The following is a 9613-nucleotide window of genomic DNA, read 5'->3' on the forward strand; positions in this document are numbered from 1 at the left end:
AACTTCTTTTTATAATGTTCATTTTGTTACACTTTATAAAATAGATTTATTTTGTTTTGGTTTTTAAATTTTAATCAACCTATTCTGGGCCCGTCACTGGTCAATAACGTCAGTTAGAGCATGATACTATGACTAACAAGATAGGGGTCCTGATTCTAATTGAGATTTCGACTCAAAACATGTCGAAATTAATATGGCGACGTCGAAATGCGACTTTGCGAACCTTGTGGATTTCAGCTGAACTAACCAAACGACGTCACTAGTTTTCGACTTATCGAAATTAATTTCAACCACAAGAAAGTGGTTGAAATTTCATTTCGAGTCGAAATTAATCTGACATGACTGACTGGACTGGGAGAAGTGAACTTAGGTTCAGTTTAAGTAGGCGGTGTTTTGATCCTTGCAAGGAAAACTGAGGCAAAAAGTATCAATATGGCTGTGTTTTACGGACATTTGCTAGTTTTGGAGGAATTAGAGAGGTTAGATATCCGACGTTCATAACGGAGGATAAGAAGAATGTTACGGGATACTCAAAATTCTTTTTCACTAAGTGATGCTCAATTTAGGCAGCAATTCCGGCTTAATAAACAAGCTGCAAATTATTTAATAAGGGTATTAGAACCATATTTGGAAGAAGGTGTTTATGCCTCTAGGATACCCAAAATGTTTAGGGTTAGTATTACTAAGCTGCAGTAAATTTAAAAATATATTAGAATATAACCACTAAGTCAAATCTTAGTGGTTATAACTTAAGGATCTCCCACATCGCCTTTTTTTTTCTTGCCATCTTTTCTTTCAATTCAAAATATAATTGAGAATGGCCAATATTTATGATTTAACAACTCAAACAAGAAAAAAAAGACCGTAGACAAGCGTAGTGCAGCCAATAAACAACAGGGCCAACCCAAATTTTCAGCAGTATCAAAATGATAAAGTAAATATCCCCAGTTTTAACTACAATCGAAATGAATGAGAATCGCTAGCGATTGCGACTGTCATGGCGTAGTCGCTTTTAAATTTCGACATCGAAATGAAATAGAATCAGGGCCAGGATCTTCTAGCACAAAATCGGTCGTGTTCGCGCATGCCGTCATTGGAGAGTAGAATTTGAATTCTTGTTAAAGTTAAATGGGATTTTTTATGCATTCCGTGATGAAATTATTCAATTAGCAAAATAATAATATTAAATAAAGGTTTAATAATTACAATAATCGTACACAAAAGGATATCTCCAAACTATTGATTAAAGATTATTTATTGACACATACAAAAAACTGACATTACGAACGTGCAACTCTCCAATTACGTCACAACTTATGCGCAATATCTTATCTTCTTAATCATAGTATCAAAGAATATAGACGCTTATAAGCGTCTATATTCTTTGATAGTATCATGAGTTAGAGGTAAACTGTGCGTTTAAACAAGGTAAAAATTAAAATATTGAATACTTGGTGGGATTCCTATTGTAAAAATTAAGAAAATCATCTACTAGAAATGTAAGGGTATAAACTATTCAATTGCCGCAGGCGTACTTATAATTTGTCCAGTCTTCAGAGCTTTAGTCTCTATAAAAGATACAAACAAACTGAATGAATTTTGCTATGGATGTTAATTTTGGGAACCCGAAAAAGAAACAAAGGAGGTATTATTGTCGTTTGGTAACATTTGTAAACTTATTGTCGGCTATAAATAAATAATGGTTTTTATTTTTTTATATAAATAATATTTTTATGTAAATATTAACTTTTATTACCAACTGCAACATTTCTTGAATTTACTGCAGTTAATATCATGTACTTACATTTGTGTACTCACAGTTGTGTCACATGCTATATTAAAATTAAAATTAATGTATTCTATATGTAGCTTACTATTTATATTTATACAATTGTTAAATATTGTTTTGTTTGAAAATATTATTTTAAGTCTCATGTACAAGGGGTGCTACTTTTATAGTAGCTCTACTTCAGTGAATTGTTATGTTTATTTAGTATTTAGTATGCTTTTTGTTTGTTGTAATCTATGTAAGCTTCCTAAATAAACATTATTATTATTATTATTAATGATTTAGAGTTACATGAGCATGAGTTAGAGTTTACTATAGTCTTCTTGTTTATTATTTGTCTGTCATAATATTCCTACCCAAGACGAAGGAGGAAAAGCAACGTGTTCTAGACTGAACGTATGTGTCCATACTCCCTTTACGATGTACTCATACGTTATATAGAGGTCACCGAATGTGCAGAAAGCAACACATATCAGATAATACTTATTTTCAACTTAATATGGGCTCATCCTTATCTCCATTATTAGCAGATATGGAGATCCTCCATGTTCATGGAGGATTTCGAAAAAAGCACTGTACACAAAAAAGACAAATAACCCACAGTATGGTGGATATATGTAGATGATGTGTTCTCTATTTGGCCTCATGGACCAGAAGCATTAAATAAATTACTGATAAGACATCAACAATAAAGAAGAGTCAATCAAATTCACCATGGAAAAACAAAACAATAATTCACTTCCTTTTCTGAATATGCTAATCACAAAAGAGGACACAGGATATGCAACCCATGGTTCGTAGACTTACTATGGTTGCCTCTTCCGCCTAACCAATGAACATTAAGCCCGAAACTATACTCTCGTGACGTAATTCTTCCCCTTCAACCAATCAACACTGCAATCGACCGGCCCTCTACATTCAGTTTCAATCGCGAATAAATGGGTTTTGTATTCTTGTGTACTCTGGTGACGTAACTCAAGCATCCCCACCCCAGTCGGAAAAGGCAACCGTAGTAAGTCTACAAACCGTGTAGGCAACCAAAGTTTACAGAAAATCAACCCACACCAACAGATATTTAAATTACCACTCAAACCACAACGTAAACATTAAAAAAAGAAATCATAAAATCACTATATGTATCATATACTTAATTTTCTCACATTTTAAACCTTACTTGGGCTTCTACAAACATTTCAAAATCAAAAGTAGCTAAATCGATCCAGTCGTTCTCGAGTTGTTATATGTATGTATATTACCGTATACCGCAAGGTTGCTACAAGCGTCTCGGTCACGAATGAGATCATTTCGGGACCGTGTAAATTATTTTTTTACATTTTCTTAAGTCCACAAAATAATATTTTATTTTTTTCAACAATCAGTTATATAAGTTTCTTAGCGGCAATTTGTTCGAAATTGTTAAAACATTTAGCATTCGCCAAAATTTAGACTCAAATACGCTTTCACCAAAATGTTAACTGTCATTTTTGTAAAATGAATAACATTTACTTATTTAAATTTAGTAATTTATTTTTTGCTACATTAGACAAATTACTTTGACTATAACTGGCTGGGGTTACTATACAATCAAACCCAGAGGCTTAAAGACAATCGTATGCTTCATATTAACACGTTAAGCCCCATGTGCGTCAACTGGTGCAGAGCACGTTTTTATCACAGACTATGTGTACCAATTTAGCCTCAGTATGTTATCATGTCTAAGAGACTGTGGCCATGTGAGGGATGCAGTTTCTGTGTTGTTATATGGTAAATTAGAAAGGCCTGGTCTGTAAAAACGGAAATCAGTCTTGGTCCGGTAAAACCTGCCTCCAGTTTTTGTAGGTTAGGATTTTTGTTAACATTTGTATTTCACTGTGGTATCATCGTGTGCGACTATTGTATTAATTTCCTGCATTAGAAAATTATTCATATCTTCGTATAATGAACAAAAAAGGATTATCAGAAGATGGACTTCGTCGAATACTAGATTTTAGTGATCAACTTTATTCGAGCCGTCGTAACTGATTTCGCTCACAGTATAGATTGGTGTTTTGATTGTTTTCTTACTTTACAGAAAGGGGTGACGATGTTAGTAGACCAAGAAAGAAGTAAAAGTTGTATAAAAGAAGAACTTCCTCCTAATTTAGTCGATGATTTAGTTAATTGGTAAGATGTATTATTTGCAATTTTTTATTTTGTATTGATTTGTTGATTATTTGGAACGCAGAGAAACTGAAGGAATCGTCAACATAGACGATGTTAATTTAAGAGCAGATAAAATAATGTGGAAAGAAATAGATGGCCCGGAAGAACTACATAAATTTGAATTTACTGGTTGTCCAGGATTCAACATTGACGAAGATCAACTACATGGTCATGAAACGATTGATTTTTCCTTAGTATTTGTTGATAATAAAATTCAAGATTTGTTAATAACAGAAACAAATAGATATGCTTAACAGAAAGTAGTTGAGAGGATTGTAAATGAAACCAAAAAAAATTATTCGCTTTTGTGCAAATGGCAAGACACAGTTAGAGATGAATTACTTCGTTTTGACGTGACAACGTCTTAAATTAGGTTGTGGCTCGGAGTCACTCATGAAAAAGTGTAACGCCCGCTCACGTCTGTTACGATGAGTCACCGAACGAGAGAGAGGCCCGCCGGACCGGCGAATGCTTTGCGTCTCTCTCCCACTCAAACATGATCGGTCCGCTGCGCGCGCAGCACTAGAGAATTAGGCGCGTTGAATCGGTGCGTGCTTGTGTCTCTGTCTTTCTCGAGCGTTCTTGGCGTTGGAAAACCGAGAAAGCGTCATAATACAAGTTCACACGTGTGGTTAAAGTATCGTCAGCTGTGTCTGTAGTGAAAATGTGGAGTGCTTAGATTCGTCATTTACAACAACTACAACAATAAAGGTAAATAATTGTACACTAATATTTCATTATCGTAAACTATGATTGATTGATTAATTGTTAGATTGACACAAAAGTTGAGAAACTGAGTTTATAGGTTATGTCATACTATTGACAAATGTTGATAGTGTTAAGTAAATTATTAGTTTAAATCACTCTGCAATCAATTGTAATTCAGTCGATTGAGAAGAAACAGCGCGTATTGCTAGTCAAACATTTAAAATAACAAATTATATCCTCTAACCTGTCAAAACAGGGCGACCAAACAAACGAACTAAACCGACCAATCACCACGCGCGGAGTTAGAATTTAACTGTGTTTAGCAAGAATTTCAAATTCCAATTTTAGTAAATGTTTTAATTTTCAACTTTACCATTTACAATTACAAATTTTAATTAATTTCAAATTTATTTAGCAAAAATTTGAACCTTCGATCTGAATAAGTGTTTTGATTTTCAAATTGATTCTTTAAAATTAAAAATATTAAAATATATATAATCAGAAGTGAACGTTTCTAAGTCAACTACGTTAAAAGGAACAACCATCGACTTGACTTTCGCAAGACACATTACAGCAGAAACACTTCCTTTCATTTCATATTTCTCCTATCATCGTCCTATCCTCAACAAAATCACTCAAATAGAAATTAGTTAAGTTTGTATGTTAACATGTACAATGTTTTAGTAAACAAAATATATTTCTATAGTTAAAATTTGTGCAATTCTTATTTTCATTCAATTCCTTGTTTCTATTGTGCAATTTAATAATATTCATATCAATAAATATTCTACCGAGAAAAAGACGTTGTCACGTAAAATCTTCGCCCGTAAAACCGACTTTACAGGCAACCGATTTTTTTAGCATTTATAATGTGGATGGGATTAGACAAGAAACCAAAGTTGAGAGACTATTGGAGCAACAATTCACTTTATAAAAATGCGATTTCTCAAAGTTGCGGTTTTACCAGGAACCACAACAAGACTAATTCGTCCCACTGTATTATAGAAAAAGAGAATAGAGGAAAATGCACACTTTGCGCAATGAAAAAAGCTAAAAAATACATATATGTAGTCCATGCTGTCCCTCAATTACATTTATGTGCATTAAGTGTTTTTTGATACCCATGCAAGTAATGTTAAGAAGTTAATGTAACAGAATATCATAATATGTATATTTTTTGCAATATATTTTGTTCATGCATTACAAACTGTGTGAGACAACCTGGTGCACATGGTCTGTACTAAAAAACTGGATCTACTTTCATTGTCAGAAGGTGAAATGGTCATGCACACACAAAAATTAATATAATTTTGATGTTGGAAGTACAAAAAAATCCTTTAGTCCGAGACAAAGAGTGCGTTTGTGCTTTGGGGCTTAACGTGTTAATTGTAAATTAAAGAATTATTTGCTGGCAATTTTATCAAAAAAAAAATAAATAAATAAAATTGTATCAGTTAAGACTTAAATCTTTAAGGCTGATTTATAAACTTTACGTTGGCGTTCGCCGTTGACTTTGGCGCTGGCTATCATATGCTGCATTTATAAACTTTCGGTTGGCGTTGGCGTTAAAGATCATTTCTAACATTACATTTTTGATTTGGTATTATTAATTTTTGCTTGAAAATTAATACAATGGAAAATGAAAATGCTCGGCCTTTGTTAGGTGCAGTGGCAATTATACACGATACTTTGTATTCGAGCAGCACTGAGCCTTCGAAATAAAAGACAACGTCAATACAAACGGAGGCCCATTATTAACCAGAAAAGAAAGACAAGAGGTAATTTTAATTATCATACAAACATAAAAAACTGGGATATATAGCAGTTTTTTAAATATACCAGGATGCAGGTTCCAGTATTTGAAAAATTACTGCAAATGGTAAAACCAAAAATAAATGTAAACTATAGCTCCGATGGAATTTCTAATATATAGGGAATATAAATTAAATTCTAAACTATTTCACTTTATAAACACGTGGAAATACAAACATAAACAAATAATTTAGTTTGATTTGTTTGACAAACCTTGTCACTTTTTCGGTATCGCTATTGGCTGCAATGACAAAGATACAGTTTTTTTATGTTCTGTGATCGTGACTACAACCACAGAAGGGTTGGTGTATTCTGTGCTACAACCGCCAACGGCAAAAGATAAAGTTGGTTCATCTTGAACGGAACCGAACGCCAACGCCAACGATGTTTATAAATAGACATACGAGTTTTCCATTTGACCATGTTGTAACGCAAACGTCAGCGCCAACGTAAAGTTTATAAATCAGCCTTTTATTGTTGAATATTTTAGTCAATTGTAGATTATGATTTATAACTAGAAAGTTTTTAATCAAAATTAACACTCTCCTTACTTAAGATTATTCTTCTTTTTTGAAGTAAAAAGTTAAGTTTACTTCAGCTATCAATAAGGTGTGGTATAATATCAACATTTTTAAACTTAATATTCTCAAAACAGGCTTTTGGCGATTGCGCTCTTCCTAACCGGAACACCTCATATTTGATAAAAGCTGTTATAACGGTATAAAGTATAACGAGAAAGGATAAATTGGGACAGGAAGAAATGTAAGGAAGGTTTATTCCTTTTAGCAGTACAAGTGGATTGGATTATTAGGTATTATGTATTAAAAACAATTTATAATGTTTAATTTATTTTTTATTTTCAATGAAATACATAAAAATGAAACAAAATGCTTAAAGCTAAAAGTATCAAACTATTTCTCAAAATATTATAGTTCGTAATAAACGGTTTAAAATCTATTTATATAAAATATATGCATGACTACAAGATTTACGAGAAATATTTGATAAACTGTGCCCTCTTAAATGCCATTTTATAAAAATACACGTAATTCAGTCATAATGAGTATATTCCAAGCATAGTGTAGGTAATGTACTGTGCGCTCAAGTCAATTTACTTTCAATTTTACAATACATTCAGATTTTATTTGGTGATATTTTTAAAAATTTTTTTGTTAGAAAAAATTTCAGTTCTGTTTATTCAATTTCACTATTTAGGAAAAGAAGTTTCTCACTTCATAAATAATAACAAATACGTAATTCTTCATATGTCATTTTCATGGAAGAAAGTAGCACGTAACGAAAAAAAGGTGTAATTGGTTATATTCATGAAAAAGTGTCACCTGTCGATTGCCAAACGCTATTTTCATACACATATTTGGACATTTTTTAACGGAGCATAGGATTTTTAATACAATTACTGAGATTTTCTAATTTTCAATCAACCAGTGTAAATTTTAATACAACGTCGTGATGTGTTATAATTAATATGTTTGTTCCACTGGATTGCTGCTCTTCTGCGATTCGTAGCAGCGTATTTGGCATGCGCACGCCGACAGTGTTGTTCAGTCTACCGATTTTTTCTGAAACTGCACATGTTTGTGCAGATAATAATGTTTTATTAACAAAAATTTTGTTTGTGTTCATTAGGTATTGGTTAATTTATACTATAATACATTTATTATTCCAAATATTTTTTATCATTTAAAAGGGTGTATATGATATATCGAAATCTACCGATTGTTGCCGAAGGTATCTACTAATTGGGAAGCAGTCTCAAGGAACGTCACTGGCCGAGCAAATGAAATACCTTTGCTTCTCATTATATGCCCTAAGCTGAAATTAACCATGTTTCTAACCATGTATACAAACGAAGAAAAAGTACAAATTTTAACATGGTATTTTGGGGGCAACTCGTACCGTAACATTATAAATTGATTTATTTGTTCCTATGAAGATCACACAATCAACTATTAGTCGTATTATGAAAAAATTTTAATCGTTTCGTTGTATACAAAACTGTCGAAAATGTACGGATCTACAGCGGGAGAAAACACTCAACGAAGTTCGGCAACATAGGGAAATTGATGTTTGTAGTGTTGCTGAAACTAGTGATCCTTGTTCAAGCAAATCCATTGCTGAAGAAGTTGACATGAATGATAGGACTGTCAGGAATATTTTGAAACGAAACGGTTATCGTTGTTTTAAAGTTTTAACTACTCAAGAGTTATTCGCCGAGGACAATTTCAAATGCATGGAATATGAATATTTTTACAGAATGTTTTGTTTACCGATGAATCGACATTTTCGTTACATCGGAAACATATTTCTTCCGTCATACGATCTTGGTCTCGGCATAATAAACACTTGAATATTCCAGTACGAAAGCAATATCCCAAAAACTTCTTTTAAATAATTGATGGATTCGACCGTTACTTGATGGAAATTCATTTTATGTAACAATAAAACACTGAAAACTTTGTTTTCAAAACTTCCACAAAATTTATTTTAAACTCTTATTACTACAGCTGTTTCGGCTGATTGCCTTTCTCAAGAGGTATTTTGGGGTTCATTTTGTATTGATGGAAATTTAACGGGCAATAGATATTTAGAATTGTTGCAAAATCAATTTTTTCCGGCAGTTCATTTACAACCTGTCAACTTTGATGATATTTGACTTTTTATTTTTAGAAATCTACTTTTTTGAAGCCATTTTGACAATGAAACAACAATTTTGTTTAGTTAAATAATATTTTTAATTCCATATCAACGTAAAAATGTACATTTTTGACGAATTGACATGCACTCTAGCTGTGTACCATTTTTACACTGACATTGTTCGGTGCACTGGTGGCTAGTTTTACGATACGATGATCGTTTGCATTTGCGAAGGTGCGGTAGTAGAATATCGACTGGAGAGGGACTCCAGTCGAACAAATTAATTAATTATAAAACATCGCGACGTTGTATTGAAATTTGTACTGATTAATTGCAAATCAGGGAATCTCAGTTATTGTATTAAAAATTCTATGGTCCATTAAAAAAATTACAAATCTGTATAGTGCTACACATAGACATACAGTCCATCTAATTTACAAACCGTTG

This window comes from Diabrotica undecimpunctata, chromosome 1 (genome assembly GCF_040954645.1).
Source record: "Diabrotica undecimpunctata isolate CICGRU chromosome 1, icDiaUnde3, whole genome shotgun sequence".
Classification (NCBI taxonomy): domain Eukaryota; kingdom Metazoa; phylum Arthropoda; class Insecta; order Coleoptera; family Chrysomelidae; genus Diabrotica; species Diabrotica undecimpunctata.